This window comes from Chlorocebus sabaeus, chromosome 4 (assembly GCF_047675955.1).
Source record: "Chlorocebus sabaeus isolate Y175 chromosome 4, mChlSab1.0.hap1, whole genome shotgun sequence".
NCBI lineage: Eukaryota > Metazoa > Chordata > Mammalia > Primates > Cercopithecidae > Chlorocebus > Chlorocebus sabaeus.
In genome coordinates, this window is record NC_132907.1 from 42,935,635 (window position 1) to 42,953,947 (window position 18,313).

Here is an 18,313-nt window from a genome sequence, read left to right on the forward strand (position 1 = left end):
GAACTCTGGTCTCTTCAGCCTCTTATAAAGGCACTAAACCATTCATGAGGGCTCCATCCCCCAAAGGGTCCACTTCCTAATGCCATCACATTGGGAATTAAGTTTTAACATACAAATTTTGAGGAGGACACAAACATTTAGACCATAGTACTTGGTAAAGGTTCTCCACCCAACCTAGGGTGCTTTTATTTTTCTTTATTTCTCAACTTACCTGATAACCTCCTTTTTCCTGATTATCCTAAGCTTTAATGATAGACTCTAGAACGTGACCATCAGAGCCTGGTTATTGATATGATGCAGGAGGAGGGAACAGAATCGAAATGCCTATGTCAAAACAATAACCTAGATTTCAAAGTTATAATTGTGCTGGCTAATCTCCTTTTCAAGTGACAGTCCCTTGAATATTTTCTCAGCTCTATCCCCAGTATCTTCTGTAACCTGGCCAAATCTCTATCTTGGCAAATGGCTGCTTAAAGTAGACTCCAGTAAGGAGTTGGTGTGTACAGTATCTGGAAAAGTAAGAAAGGAAAATGCATTAAAATTTTTTAACATCACTCTTGTTAATTCAGCTAAAACTTATCTGTCACACTATGTATTGAACAAAATGAAAGGTAATAGGGGTATGAATATACATAAAATATTGTCCCTGCCCTGCTGCAGTCTATATCCTAGAGGCAACAGAGGCAAGTAAAACCAGCAGAGCAGAACTGTGGTAGAGGAGTGCTCAGGGTGAATGCAGTTGGACCACTGCAGAGGGGAAAGTGCACACAGCAGACAGAAAGGTTATGCTATTGGGATACAGGTTCAAGCAATTTCCTGCTATAATTTAGGTATTGGTAATTTAGGCCTATTTTCACCTAATTGAATATGTTTCTAATATCCGAATATGTATTTGAACAGAGATATCTAGATATATAAAATATGTATTATCATTAATGCAGTATTCAGCAAAGTTGTATACATTTTCTAAGATCACAGTCATAAATAAATCAATCCAATCCTGGCCCATAACAAAAGCTTATAAAGTTTTCTTGTTTGTTTAAATTGTTCTTATCTGAAGGGTACATGTGTTCTTCTCATGTTTTTACTTTTGCTAACAATAGTCGTATGCCGCGTTATAATGTTTTGGTCAATGATGGACCACATATATGGTGGTGCTCCCATAAGATTATAATACCATATTTTTACTGTATCTTTTCTATGTTTGGATATGCTTTGATACACAAATACCATTGTGTTACAACTTCCTACAGTATTCAGTACAGTGACATGCTGTACAGGTTTGTAGCCTAGGAGCCATAGGTTCTACCATACAGCAATAGGTTACACCTACATAAACCTAGTAGGCTAAACCATGTAGGTTTGTGTAAGTACACGCTATGATGTTCGTACAAGAACAGCAAAATCACCTAACAATGCATTTCTCAAAATGAGTCCTCATCGTTAGTGACTGCGTACACTATTAGCCAAAGACTGGACATTATTTATCAAATTTTAAACAGCTTATATTCACTACTAGTTGTAAGAAGCACATACACAAAAACATGAGCATACGCATAATTATAGTATGAAAAGTGGATATGGATCAAATAGTTGTAAAATTAGGCAATATCATTTACCAGATGTGTTTTAAAAACTAATGTGATCTTAGTGTGTATGTGTGTGTGTGTGTGTGTGTATCTGTCTGTGTATGTGTTTGTTTAACAAGCTAAGATTTTTTTTAAAATTTTTGATTAACATTAGTCAGGATTTTAACATTAGCAGCTCTTAAGACTGATTATGCTTTGGGCACCTTAGGATGTCAATCCTCTCCTCAGGCAGTCTGATGTATACCAGGGAGCCAAGAGGAAATACCTTGATTATAAACTTATCCAGGTTATTTTCAAATAATTGCAAGTAAACAGGAAGCAATGAACTGACATTCTCAAATATTAAAAAATGTAGTCCTATTGTTTCTGTGATTTGCAAAGTTACTATAGCAATTACTGCTTGTTTATTCAAGGGCTGCTTAATTTATACAAGCAAACTTTTCTTTCTGCTTGATGAGAGCTTTCTTCTATCTTTGGCCATATCAAGATATTTGTAGTCAGGCTTTTCTGTGTACAAGGATGTCATAAAATAGAGTCTATGCATATCATGTAGGGCTGGTAAATTCACCAAATCCTGTACCTCTTGAAATAGGATGCATCCGCTGTTAAAGTCAGATGGCTTAGATTTATAATGGAGCGAAAAAGCCTACGGAATTTAATGTAAGTGATGGCTCACCATCTCCCCTATGTTTAATGCCTGTCTGTGAGATATTAACATTGCTGCCAGGCATGAAAGTTTATCTATAACAGAAAGATACAAAATACAAAACCACATTGAAATACTGTACACAGTCTTGGCTATTTCATTACAAGAATAAAGTTTACAATAGTCAAAAATGCTTAGAAGATGAACAAGCATGATTAAGAACCAAACTTACAAGACTATATGTATTTAAAATGTTTAATCACAAGATATAAACTGATATAAAACATCTTAAAAAGACAGGAGAAATAAAGATTCTAGTGTCCCTCCTACACACACAGTATTTGGCAAGCTGCTATACTCTTTAAGAATGCCAAATTTCAGACTCATTCCTGCCCCATTCTAGAGCTAAAATCAGTCACCCTAAACAAAGTTTGGGATTTCCATTTATACGGGTGAGTAGGCATCTGGATTCATCAGATCTATTGAGCCAGGGGGAGTTCAGAGCTTCTTCAGCCTGCTTCCCACTCTATTGTAAAATGGAGGTGATCATGGTAATAATATTTCTCACCTCATGTGTTGTGAGAAATAAATGTAATAAAATATGTGATGTGCATAATGTAGTGGTTGCCATGTAGTATTTAATTAATACCTAACGACAATGATTCTGTATCTGTAATGACCTGATTAATGTGACCGCCACTGAAGGCCTAACCGAGCCTCATCACAGCACTCAAAGGAAGGAGCTGTTGGATAACTGGGAGGTGTGCATTATTCAAAGAGAGTAGAGTCGTTTCAGATTGACAATGAGAGCTTTCACAGCTTTTGTACTATCATTCTTACAGGGTGTGATGCAAAAACAAATAAATATCTTAGTTGCCTTTGACAGTGGAATCTAGGTCTCTTTTATTTTACATTCCTCTTTTCATATTAATTCTGGAATAGCAGGAAAAATAAGGATTACACTATTTGTTGGGAACATGATGTAACAGTTTGTGTATAACTTAAATGTAATTATTGATACTATGGATCTATGTGATTTAAACTTAGGACAATATTGCATTCAAATAACCACATTTTAACAGCCACTTTCTTCTGCCATTATCTCCAAATTACAAAAGCAATTTTATTTCTTGATTACATATCTTGGGAATTCTAGTGGTAACCCTTAACAATACTTTCCTACTTTCTATTCTCTCCTCCGCTTTTTTTTTTTTTTTTTCACCTTTTCCAGACTCTCCAGAGCTCAATTTGCTAGAGCTCCTCAGGAATGCCTTGCTTTCACTCTTTCCTGCCTCTTGTTTTATCTCTCCTTCTTCTTTACTTACATAACTCACTTTTGCTTAATTATTTCTCTCATCTTCTGCTACCTGCATTCTGCCGATCTCTGTCCATTCTTCACTCTTCAACCTCAAAGTCTAGTATCTGCTCTAAAAATGACCAAATCTCCCTGAAGTCACAGGGCAGGGTATGTGCAAGTAGACATGACCAGGCTATTATCCTCAGTATTAATTAGCCTAGCCTAGGAAAGAATGAGGAGCAGAGGATTTTAGGATGGGGAGAAATGGGAAGAAAAGGAGATGGGGAGGTGTGACATCCATGTCAATACCATGTTAATAATGCTTAGTCCTTCTATTGTCACAAAAATTGTTAAGCCAATAGGGTAGGTATTAATATTCTGTTTTTACAGATGAAGAAACTGTGGTGTAGAAAATTAACATTATTAATCTATGCAAACACAATATTTTACAAATTCAAGTCTGTCTAACTTTCTGTTGTGAATCTTCTATGCTAGATAGAGATGTTCCTCTGAGCTAAGGGTAAGCAAGTTTTACTTTAAAAAAGTATGGACAGAAATAAAATGAGAAGTCTTCCACAATAGTGAAGGAAAGAAGAAAGATATTTATAGGGAGCCAGGTGTCCTATGGTCTAAGTGAACAACTAATTTCAATTTGGGCAATTTTAGTTGCCTGGTTAAGTAAATGAGGCTTTAATAGCTGGATTCTAGCAAAAGTTTATTATGACAGTACCTTCTTGATCACTAAATATGAGAATGTCTTAAATTTAAGTAAGTGTTTTCAATAACGTATCAATGGAATTCAATGATACAAAATGTTGAGAAAGATAATTTATACTGTTTTTCAGGTGTTGTTATTATCAAGACAGTGAAGAATCTAAAATCCTATGCCACTTGAAATCATCTAATTAGCCTGCCATAATTTTATGGATGGTGACAGAAAGCATGAAATTCCTGGGCCACAAACAAAGAACTTTACTTCTTAGAGTAATAGTAGTGGTAACCAGAGCATCAGCATTTGTGAAGGTTTTCTGAGACTCAATCCCAAAGGGCAATGCAAGCGGGATATTTGACACCTGTTCATGCAATGGGCAGTGCTATATAAAAACATTATAAAATAACCCAACTCTTTTATAATGGGCAGTAAGCTTACCTGACAGTAAGCCCTAGAGAAAGATATTATCTTCATCGTACTAGGCAGAAACGAACTTGCCCTTTCCTCAGAGAGAAGTATTATTTTTATCTTCCAAGGCTATTCTCTTTGCAAACATTTTTAGGGGATTGTTTAGGGGAAAAAAAGGTAGTATGTATGTATGTATGTATTTATTTATTTACTTTTGAGACAGATTCTCGCACTGTCACCTGGGCTGGAGTGCAGTAGCACGATCTCAGCTCACTACAAACTCCACCTTCCAGATTCAAGCAATTCTCCTGCATCAGCCTCCCAAATACCTGGGATTAAAAATTCCTGCCACCACGTCCATCTAATTATTTGTATTTTTAGTAGAGACTGGGTTTCACCATGTTGGGTAGGCTGGTCTCAGACTCCTGACCTTGTGATTCACCTGCCTCGGCCTCCCAAAGTGCTGAGATTACAGGCGTGAGCCACCACGCCCTGCCAAAAAAGGTAATTTATGTCTCTGTTTACAAAACATGCAGTACCAGGAGAAATCTACATAGATTTGTCTCCCAACAGTATAAGACTATCATTTTTGAAAGAATCAATATAATCCTCAGAAATGTGCAAACTCATACGAAAGAATGGACAGAAAACTTTAAATCATAAGAAATAAATTCATAGTAGTTTTTGTTCAATTAATTATAAGATTTTCTTCCTAGTCACTGTAGGTTTTAGAAAATGATGTTCTAAGGAAATCTATTATTCTGTGGTTAAATTTGATCAAATTAATCTTGAGAGGAGTTCATATGCCATTAAAAAAATCAACTGTTTTTTCTCACTGATCTTTAACTCCGTCACAAGAAAAAACTTTATGAGAGATAGGTAGCTTTACTGATTTTTCAAGTGTCATGGCAGTTTAAGCTATTACCAGGTTGTGCTTAATCTTTTAAAATTGGAGTTCATATTAGTTTCTGATTCAGAAATGTGTGTAGTCAGAATTTATATAATGAAAAGACAATAATTTCTTTCATGATTATTTCACACAGAATTTATTAAATGTGTTCACAATATTTAGAACATCCCAAGGGCTTAAGATATAGGCAGAGCAGGCATTCTGAGGTTGACTTGAGGCTTGGGGAAGGAAGCAGAGTATTAAGTGGCGCACCTACCCACGATTCATTAGAGACCTAGATCCCAAGTCTGCTTATTTCCAGTCCGGTTCTCTTTCTACTACTTTGCAGTAACTTTTTCTCAAAAGCAGAATGGAAGCAGAAGCTAAATTATGCACAGGAACAAAGAGAATGTTCCTGTAGTCAGGGACTGAAATACATTTATATAACAGTGTGTTGAAAACTTGGTTGAATTCATGGACACTTTACTTGAAGAGGCTCAAGGATATAATCTCCTTCACTAATAGAAAACCTACTGAGGAAGTCATTCTTTATGCCCAAAAGATCCAATGATGGAAAGTACAGAAGAACTCATCAGGATTTCTATTTAAACTTGAAGTAGGAGACTAGGAAAGAGGTTGTTAGAGCAGCCATCCTGCAGCTTCAACATAAAGGTTTAGGGACTTTGAACTGATTACAGGAACTTTCTGGGAGGTTTTTGAAGTGGTGCTATGTTTTTTACTCAGTCTTATTATCCAAGAAATGCTGGGAAAATAGACACAGAGAGTTCTGCTTTTCCTCAGGCTTTAATATTATTAATTATTTTGGTTTACCTACAGGACATGAGACACAGGTATTTAGCAGTTAAAATTAAAACTGCAGTACTGAAAATTAAAACAAAAATGAATTGAGATTAATTGCTGGATTTAATTAAATTCCAAATGAAGATGAAATCAAAAAAAGTTTTCATTGAAATATATGTCCTTTAAAATTAAAAAAGTACAAGGACATGTTGACTATATGTGCCCAAGTGTGTGTTATGTGTGCATGTGTGTGCACTTGGGTGTGGCTTCCAATTCACACTGTTAAGGATTTAATGTGAAAATGTCCCATCTTCTGATGTTTGTAAGAATTAGTCTATCAGTTAGTTGGTTTACAACTCATACCTCATCTTGAGGAGATAAATAATTAGGCAATTAGACAGTTATCTATTAACTGAAAATAAAATGCTAGGGGCTTTAGTGAGGCTAGACTGAAGAATTTAGAGGAACAACTTAGAGCAACTCAACTCAGTAGCACAGAGGCAAAGGCTACTCTTGGCCAGACAGGAATGTCTCTTGGAGGACAGGAATGTGTGAAATGGAACAGTGACAGCCACGGTAACTTGCTAAGGTTTCCTAGGGCTGAGCTTTGACAGGTCGCCAGAAAAGCTAGGTATGCTTTTAGATCTCCTATTTGATTATTACAATAGCCCAGGAGAAAAGTATTATTATTAACTTTTAATGTACAATAATTGCGCAGTGTAAAAAGCTCCATGATTTGCTCAGGATCTGAGATTTGAATCCAACAATCCAAATCCAATCCAATTCAAAGTCCTCTCTTAATTTAACTTCATTAGTGCTTGGATTGAGCTCTTTTATAGATCTAAAAATTTGACTCTGGCTAGGCCTTTTATTTTTTAAAATATTATGCTTAACTTCAAGTCTCGACCGGATGAAAAAACAGTGTTAACCAAAGGGTTATTTTTATGTGAGAAAACATGGACACTCTCCCTCTCTCTCTTTCTGTGTGGGTGTGTGTGTGCATGTGTGTGTGTGTGAATTAGCTTTTATTTTATCTCTTCCATTGTGTATTGAAATGATATCAACACTGATTTTATCTGGAGATTAATATGTCATGTGATTAAAAATGTCTATCATGTGTTCTATTAGCTTAGACTTCTTTAACAAAATGCCACAGACTGCTTAGCTAAAACAACAGAAATTTATTTTCTCACAGTTCTGGAAGCTAAAAAGTTCTAGATTAAGATGTTGTGAGGGCTGCTTTCAGTGAAGGTGATCTTCCTGGCTTGGCGAAGCCTGCCTTCTCGCTCGGTCCTCACATGGCCTTTTCTCAGTGTGGGCGAGGAGACAGCTCTGGTTATCTCTCTTTTCTTTATAAAGATACCAATTCTCTTGAATTAGGTCCCCACCCTTATGACCTTTTTTACCTAATTATCTCCTTAAGAGATCTGTCTCCAAATATAGTCACACTAGAGATTAGGGCTTCAACTACTGGATTTTTGGGGGGCCACAATTCAGTCCATAGAATTGTAATTCCCCCAAAATATTTGCTAAAAGAACTAAAGAATGCTAATTATGATATGACATGCACATATGCTGTGTTTACATAGAAATTTATGTTGGTGGAGATTTTTCATATAGTACTATTACCATACAATAATGGAAATAATTTGAAATAGTTCCTGAGATTTAAAAGCAACTTCAAACATCCACTAATGAGATATAAGAAGATAAATTTGAAGCAGGTGTTAACAGCAACGATCAAACTCCATTTCAAACTTGTAAGAAAAACTGGATAGTGGTTAGAATAAGAAATATATAGGAAATAACATTATGACTTTTCTAACCTTAAATCTAAGACTTCTACTTGTAAGCACTCTAAAATTGGAATGCCAAGATCATTTTATTTTATTAAAAGTACATTTAATTGATTGCAAAAATTTAGTAATGCTGTGGTGTCATAGTATTTAGAATATATTTAAAATATTTCAAATATATTGAAATTTCAAAACACATTTATCCCTTTACTTGTAGTGTACTTTGGTAACTGAATACATAGGCTATAGAATTTAACTTCAAGTTCAAGTTCTGCTTTTACCAGTTACTAGCCATCTAACCTTGGGGAATTTACTTATGTGATCTTATGTTTAATGTGAGGATAATGAAAGTGCCCACTTATTTGGGTTGTTGTGAAATACAGTGAAATAATTTATGTTAAACACTAAGAAGAGTATTTCAATTAATGTTAGTTGCTATTGATATTCCCAAACAATTGATAGTAGATCATTTTAATATTAAAAAATACACACTGAAGTGTATATACATTTTTTGAGCTATTCAATATATTTCTAATTAGATATGTCTAATCTATCTACCACTGTGTGTCTATAGAGATAATTTACAGATTTTGTTAATATTATGGGTGTAAACATTTTTTTAGTTCCTTATACATTGAGAAAATGTTACACAATGACATAAAAGACATCTCGGAATCTACAAAAACACTTTTGTGTATGATGTGTACAGATCCTCTAGGGTAGTCTAGGTAGCATGGTCTGTTATCACTGGGCTACTCTTCCCCTTTACCATTTGGGAAAATCATTTTTGTAGCTAGCTGAAGTGAAGAATTTGATGGGTATGAGTCCTTTACTACTCGTAAGCCCTGAAGTGCTGTGTTCGTTAACTTCCCTGAACTGCTTAGAATTAGCTGGTAGAAGCAAGTTTGCAAAACCTAGAGGTTCTGTAAGTGTTATCTAGGAGTTTTTGAGACTTGTTCACTGACTTCATGAGGTCAAACTGTCTTTCTAATAATACTAGATCTTCTTTGCCTTTTTTGCTGTGTTAACATTTGCCCTGATGATACCATAGTATTAATCAAGGCAGTGAAGCCAAACTGTACTGAGAGTTTTATTTCAGGATGGCCTTGAGAAAGGAGTAAAAATTAACAATTTTATTAGATCCTGATCCTTGAGACTATTTAATATTCTGATTTTAATATTCTGTGACAAACAGGAATATTTGGAAAGCACTTCTGCTGCATACTAAAATATGATGGTTTATTACTCAAAAAAATGTATGTGACCTCATGAGTCACAAGGTAAATTAGTCACATTTTTTTTTTCTTTGAGCACTGTTTATCCTTGAAAGAACAACTGATAAGCTATGGTTATGCAGACTAGGATTATGTGGAATATATTTTTCAAAAGTGAAAAAAGTGAGCCTGTCACTTCAAGGAAAGCAACTGACAGTATTTATGATAAAAATTTTAAACAAAAATTAGAATTTAACACTTGTTTCCCCACGTTGAATTTGACACTTTCCAAATACCTGAAGATTTTTCTAATGTGATCTGTAGTAATATTTACAAACGGGTTTTTTTGTACTATATAATTCAACATGTCAATATTTGAAGCACCTTTATCACTCAGTGTTCCAAAAATCTCCAAATATCATTTCACGGTGTTATAAAAATTATGCACAGCTAGATAAAACATTAAAAGTGAAAAAGATTATCACAAAACATTGCCTAATGACTTAATATAACATGGTGTTATAGGACCAATGCGTTCGTGTGCCCACTGCACAGTAACAGACCAATTACATTGAGAAATCAAGGTTTGCATCAGAGAAAGAGTTTAATGATTGCCAGGTGCCGAGGAAAGAGGCGGGAGGAGACCTTCAAATCCATCTCCCTAAGGAATTCTGGACTGGGCTTTTTAAGGGGATCCTGGAGGATGAGGGACTGAAAATATGGGTTTGTTGATTGATTGGGGAGAGGGGTATAAAATCATCAGGATATGGAAGCTGCATTCTTTGATGAATCAGCTCCTTATAGGGTAATTCAGACCAGCTGATGCACATAGTTTCACTGTTGTACAGGACCTAAAAGAATATTATCAGAGGGAAAACTTAATGTTTCATACTGTTCAAGCCATTATCTATAGAGCAGTTTAGGGGAACTATAATCTTGTAATAGGGTCTATGTTATTCCAGGACAATAGGCACAAACAGCTTTTAGGAAGCAGTTTACAGTATGCTGACTTCATGATTAACGCTGAATGTGCTGCAAGCTTGGTTGATTTTTATTTCTCCCCATCCCTTCTTCTAAGATTAATTTTATAAAGTTTATAAGTTGTAATTAATTTATGAATTTTATAAACTTTATAAAATTAATTTATAAAGTTTATAAAATTTTATAAAGTATAAAGTGTTCATCTTCTAGAAGTTCAGAGTCCACATTAGAAATTACCACAGGTTGAGTTTTGGTATAGTATCAATGAAAAATATACTCTATTTTCCTAAAAGGTTAAAATACTCTTTGATTTTCAGACAATATTCTTGAGTAAGATCAAATTTTCCTCATACAGTTCAACAAAGTCGGCATACTGAATCAGATTAAATGCTGAAGTAGTTGAGAAAGTCTATGTTGTATTAACCCAGACATTAAAAAATGTGAACAATGCTATTCTTCTCACTATTTTGTTTGGGGAAATACATTTATTTTAAATAAATAATATGTTATTTATATTAACATGTAATAGGTTTATTTCTGTTACTTTAAATGAAATTATTTTAAATGAATTCATACATAAGAATTAAAAATACTGTTTTAATTTCTGAATGTGCTAAATGTCAATAGACATAACCTACATAAACAAAAGCTTTCGGGATCCTCAGTGTCTTTTAAGAGTGAGAGAGGTTCTGACACCAAAATGTTCGTAAACCTCTGATAAAATCTGAACCTCTCCTGGAAGCTCAATGTGAATGTTAAGGGCTGGTAGGGCTCACCTTTGTGATTTTCTGTGTTTTGTCATTTACAGTACTAATTGTTGCATTTCTAATATATGTCGAATGTGAATGGAAAATATCCCAAGGCAACTGGCATGCAGCTGGACTTTCAGAAATTTCACTTTTTAAAAATTTTGATAGATTTTTAAAAATTTCCACATCCACCAAAGCAGTCTCAATGTTTAATACACACTTATACTTGCAAAATGCAAGTTCATATACTATAATGACTGTTTATTTTTTGTTGTCATCTTATGTAGCAGAAAGATGATTCTAGCACATTGTCAAGAATCAGATTTAAAATTTTAAATTAAGAAACCTACAAAAGATACGAATTAGTGGAAATACATGGATAGTCTTTCAACTTCAGCACGTAATTATGTTTCAAACTTTGGAGAAAATATGTAATTTTTAATCTACAGGATTTTTAAAAGTTGGATGGGAGCATGCATGCTCTTCTTGCCAACAAATCCATTATAACCTAACGATGGGAAAAACAGAATGTTTGGAAAATTCTTGTGACAGTCACTCTAATGAAGGTATCATCCTTGCTTGTTGTTATCACCAGTGCATGTATCATACATGAGGTAGAAAGTTGTGAGTGAAAACTACCTCTGGGCCACATTGTCTGTTCCAGAGGAAGTAATACTCCTTTCCCTACTTTCAGGAAGTCATTCAGTTTTGATACTGTGCTTTGCACGTAAATCTCTCTCTATTGGATCCTCATCCAAGTGATCAGAGGGATGCTTGATCGTTTGGTTGTTAAAATAAATTTTTGAAAAATAAGGTAGAGAACAGAATTATCCTTAGATAACATCTGAATGCCTGGGAGAGAAAATAAAGACACAGTTATCTCTCTGTTTTAGTCTCCATCTCTTGATGTCCTGAAATATCCATCTTATTACAAAGAAACGAATCAAAATAAGGAACAAACACAAGAAGAGTCATCATTTCTAATATTGCCAAGTCATAAGACAGCAATGTGCTCTACTAAATTATGCATATTTAATTTAATTTCTTTAAAAATAAAATGTGCTATTTTGATGTCAAAAATACAAAACAAATACAAAAATATTTGTCACGAGGATGTCTCATTCAAATTGTAAACAGAGGTGGACAAACTGAGTTTTTTCCTTTGAATCACATTGATTATTTTCTTCTACTTTATTTTTACTAAAATGAATGCCTTGATCTTGAGTGTTTCTTAAAATTCACCTTAAAAATGAAGCAATTTTGTTTTTATCCCTTTGCATAGTCAGGAAGTTTGTAGAGGAAGAAAAAGTATAAAATGTGGCATTGAAGGGTAGCCTCCCTCAAAGACATGAATAATGCTGTATTTTAGACAGGATGATCTAGATGTGAAAGAGCCTTAAAGGGTAGAGGGATGCCCCAAATCAGAAGGCTTTTTGGGGGTCTCCCAAGAAGGTCAGAAGCATTGAATGTGTAATAAGTGGGGGCCACTACAGCAACCATTATCTTCCCTCTGACAGAGCGGCTCACTGACCTGGCGTGCTGGCAAATGGAGAGGAAAACTCTCCACCGAGATGTAAATTCCCCATACTGGTCCCTCATGAATATCTTGTCTCCAGGATTCAAACCAGTGACCTGGAAAACAAGGTTCCTCCCCAATCAAAATGACAAGCAGAGCTGGTTTCTTGTTAGGAAGACTATGAGGTGTGTAAAAAAATTATGATTTCTGAGGGGAAAAAAATGAGATGTCACACAGAGCAAAATATTACTTTCAAATGGTCCTCTGCAGTTCTTTTGAATGGCAGCTGTTAAGAATTCAATTGTGTGTATGACACACTGGAATCCAGAATGGAAGTTCTGTTGGGGGGCAGGAATGAATAGAAATTTTCGATTTAAATACTAATTTGAGATTATTTGAATATCTGTCATTCTTTTTATCCTAAAGGTTAATTCTTGAAGAAATAATTTCCATTAGTAACACAAATTCTAACCTTGTCAAATCCTCTTATGTAATGCATCAGTGCTGAAAGGCATACTCTTGCAAAACTGAACCTTTAAATATGTAATCTTGGTTTGTAGACAATGTTTTCCTCAAGAAGTTTCATTGATTTATCAGTTATTTCTTTATAGAGGATCCATTAAGGTATGCTCTATTGCTAATACAAAATAATCATGAATCATCAATTATTAAAATGTGGAAACTATTGAAATTATAAAAAATACCCAGCATTATACATTTCAATAAATGAGATGTCTAAAAATTTAAAGCATTTTATTATACACTATGTATAGCAAAATTTTATTATACGCTATGTATAGCAAAATTATACACTATGTATAGCCTTAGGTTTGGGTTATATTTTGGAGAGCATATTTATTTAAAATATTCTGTTTATTTCTAGCAATTATTTTTCTTTCTTTGAAATAATAATTCACAAAATTGCAACTCAATTAAGACAAATAAATTATTCTGCCCCACCATAACCAAGTTGAAGCAATAATAAAGCATGCAACATATGTGCACCAATCATAGCAGAACCTCTTCTGCCTGCCCAAGAGAAGTAGTTACACATATGTTCAGTAAGATAAAATTTAAAGAGGGGATTTGGGGATTTCTAGTTCATACGGATAGACAAAATTTTTCTTAGAAAAATAATACTTAAATATTCTTTATTTTAAAAAGTTTTTGTGAATGTGGTGATATTTACATCATTTTTTTTTTTTTTTTTTTTTGACAATCTACCTTTTCCTCCCTAAAATGTTTTTTTAACTTATTTATTTATTTATTTTTAGATGGAGTTTCACTCTTGTTGCCCAGGTTGGAGTGCAATGGCACGATCTTGGCTCACCGCAACCTCTGCCTCCCGGGTCCAACCTCTGCCTCAGCCTCCCATGTAGCTGGGATTACAGGCATGAGCCACCACGCCCGGCTAATTTTGTATTTTTAGTAGAGACGGGGTTTCTCCATGTTGGTCAGGCCAGTCTCGAACTCCCGGCCTCAGGTGATCCGCTCACCTCGGCCTCCCAAAGTGCTGGGATTAAAGGCATGAGTCATCGCACCTGGCTTATATTTTAGCTGAAAAATAGAATTGTAAATATTTACAGTATAGCATGTTGTTTTGATAAACATATACATTGTGGAATGGCTAACTCAAGCTATTTAAAATATGCATTATGTCACAAACTTATCATGCTTTTGTAGTGAAAACACTCAAAGTTTACTCTCATCAATTTTCAAGTGTACATAAAAATGTACTTTAAAAATTATGAATGAGACATAGTTATTGCACATATTTGTGGGGTACAATGTGATGTTTCCCTACACATGTATAAATTGTGTAATGATCAAATCAAAGAGTAATTAGTATAGCCATCATCTTAAACATTTATCAGTTCTTTGTGATGAGGACATTTCAAAACCTATCTCGTAGTTATTTTGAAACATACACTAACATGCTGTTAACTCTAGTCATACTGCTGTGTAGTAGACCACCAGAACTTCTGTCTTCTAATTGTAGCTTGTACTCATCTTCCAATCTCTCATTGCCCCCTTCATCCTCTGGTAATTATGATTCTACTCTCCACTTATATGAGAACAAATTTTTAGATTCCATATATGAGTGAGATCATGTGGTATTTGTCTTTCTATGCCTGGCTTTAAAGATCTACTTTTGAAATCACAGAATCACAATATGAAAGACAAAACAAAAATGAAAACAAATATTTTGGAGATGTCACTAGAAATTTTGTACACACACATGTGCACACGTAGACACACACATACTTTCTCCTTTGTTATTTCCATATGAAATTTTTGTTTTATATATTGCAGTTTTCTTTTTTTAACTTTTGTATTAAGCATAATCTGAATGCAAATTATATTCATATTGTTATAATTTTTTGAGAGTTGGAAATTGTCTTCCAAAATATTTACTCAACATGTGGAAGTCTTCGGGCTCCACCATCAATAGTATGAGTGGTTTTGATGTTTTGGAGTTATGATGAGCCATTTTTTTTGAAAACTATTTAAATTTGCACACAGAGCTTATACAGAATGAATATGTTAATGAGCTCCAGCCATGGATTGCACACTCATATTATCATCAATTGTGCATGAAATTTTTCCAGACTATTTGTTCAGAAAATAAGAACTAAATTATGCATTCAACTTAGATTCAGGCATAAAAATAGGTTTCCACAAATATTTTCAGATGTCAATTTTTGTGTGTGCAAATACTATACAAACTTTTTATATGGTATTTTCACTTTATTAGATTAAAATCAACATTAAAAAAAACTAGTTCATGGCATGTCACAAAAGTACAGGCTGATTTTTCTCACTCTTAAATCATACCCTAGAATATTGCAATTCACTATTGTTTGTAAAACTATCATAAGCTTAGCTTCTATTTGTTTCAGTGTCATGAAAAATCTACCTTCAGTCTAAGAAAACCATTCATTCAGTAAGCATTATAGTACTATCCTAGAGTTTCCATTGATTTTATGTTTGAGTTTTCAAAGGATTTTAAAATATCAGACTACGTTCATCTTCTTGACATCCACATAAAAATAACCAATAGCGTCAGATCAAAGGGTAATTTATCATTATAATTTAGTGAAATTTAATATTGGAAGAATAAAAAGTCAAATAAATGTCCTCTTTTCTCTGGCTAGAACTAAAAATTTTCTGATCCAAGATTGTTAATTTCACTGATGAGCTCCTTATTTCATTATAACCAAATAATAAAAAGTCTAAGTTAGCTGATGGTTGGGGTGATTCTTCATTCTTCACCACATGGGTCAGAGATAGAGAAAATGTTTTCATGTAGTGCAGTTAAGGATCCTAAGCCTTACCCTGAGGGATCCTTCCTCTTCCTTATTGTTGCTTTAATTGTTCATTTAATAAAAGATAATAAACTAGAAAGCAGATGCAGATGAACCAGGACCTCTGTTTTTACATGAGGAAAGGATGGGAGGCCTGTAGTAATGGCTGAATAGTTGGGTATTTTCTTAAAACCAGAGCTTTAGACCCAACATACTCACTCTAAGGGTGTATGAATTGGCTTCCATTGCAACTTAGACACCTGCTATCAGGAAATGTTTGAGCTGGAGCAGCCGTCCCCAACCTCTTCGGCACCAGCAACCAAGTTCGTGGAAGACGATTTTTTCACAGACGTGGGCGTGGTGGGGGTGGGTGGTAGGCAGACACTAGATTCTCATAAGGAGTGCACAACCTAGACGCCTCGCATGCACAGTTCACAACAGGATTCACACTCCTATGAGAATCTAATGCCACCGTTGTTCTGATAGGAGGCGGAGCTCAGGCAGTAATGCTTGCTCGCCTGGCCTGCTGTGAGGCCCAGTTCTCAACAGGCCACCGACTGTTACTAGTCGGTGGCCCAGAGGATGGGGACCCCTAAGCTAAACAGAGCCATAAAGAACACAGTCTGATCTTCTTACCATGCTTACTGATAGCTGTGGAGGTTCTGAGGTGGCTGCAGATATGGCTTCAGTGGCTTCCCAATAAACTTCTTTAACTTCAGATTATACTTCAAAGTTGACTGTAGCTGAAATTGCAAAAATACTACTATTATTTTTTATAATAAATAAGAAAATAAAGTCTCTGAAATGGTCTGATTCAGTTAAAATGTTTGCTAATTAATTTAGTGAGTGGAAATACCCTAAACAGTCTTGATGTTTATAGCTTTGATGTAGAGATGGCCTTAAAAAGATATTTCACAGGCTCAGGGACAGTGTGTGTTAAAATTATGAAGCAGGTAAAATTTGTCATTGGTGTCATCACTTTCATAAGAAGCTCTCTCCTTCCTCCACATTTTCTTTCCATGGGAATGAATCTTCCCTTTGACTTTCTCAATTCACTAAACTCCCTGCCAGAAAGTCTACTGCTTCCAAACCCTCCTAGTGACTCCATTATCTATGGTATGCACTCTTTGGACTGACCTCTGATGCCAGCCTGTTCTGTGCTATCCCTATCATTCTGTCAGATTAAAGTTTATCCCTAGGTAGCTGTGTTTGCCAAGGATTGTTTGATTGTAAGAAAGAAACTGAAACCCACTATAACTTATCTAAGCAAATGGGAATGGCCATCTGTCCAAAGCCAGGAGCAGATACTGCAGCCATGCCTTATGTGGAACTTGATAAAAAAAAGAAAAAAAAAGAAAAAAAAAAAAAAACCCTGGGAAGCCATCTATTAAATATAGTAAAAGCAATTATCCTCTCCATCTGCTTTTCTCTGAGGAAGCATGTGTATACCCTTCTTCTCTCCAATACATATTTTTTTCCTTTATCTCAGACATTATCCTCTGCTTATTTACAGAGGATGATTCACCTTAACTTGCTCTGCAAATAACCTCGATATTTGGGGCACCTTACTTTACAGATCTGGTTCCTGAATTTGATTGACATGATCTCTAAACCAACTGTAATTTTCTCAGAGAAAGAATCTGAGGGGCCCAATGTAGCCCTTGGGTTAAGTGTCCAGCTTTGTATGACTCAGTTATGTCTAGAAAGAAAGTGGTATGTGTTCCAGTGTTGAGGAATAAAAGGGGAAGAAAGGTACTTTGGCCACGAAAGGCACTCTGAGACTTTTTTTGTTCCTGCACAGCTTTGTTGCCCTTTTTTTTTTTTTTTTCCCGATTAAGAGATTGTTAGGCAAATTGATTAGATAATCTGTGTTAGTGTGTTCATATGGTGCTAGCGAGTTACTTTCTGGTAGAGTTTTTTTTGCTTTTCTTAAGCTCAAATGTTCCCAAGGGACTGGATCAAAAATTATATAAATGAAAGTGTCCGGGTCTAAAACAATTGTCTGTGGAGGAACTTTTGGCCAACTGGGGAAGACATGCTCAGTGTAAAGTCATTACAAATCATTAAAAAATTATGTGTAAAGTAATTGAAATTGCCTGGTGTTCAGAAGTAGTCTACGACCTGCTATTTTGTGATTCCTGATCTGAAAGCTCTTCTGTAATTCAAAATGATGGCTCTAATGGTGGCTCTAATTGGCATCTTAAAAAGCAGGTGAAAAAGTAGTACTGTCTTCTAGGTTTTCTACAGTGTAATAGGAAAAGTTCTGCTATTAGGAGTTAGAAGACCTGAATTCGAATCCCAACTTTGCCACTTTCTGATTTTAAGATTTACTATAAGGATTTCTTTTTGGGGGTTCATGGGAAAAGGGGTGACTGTTGAATGGTTTACTGATGAGTTAGTAGCTTATCAG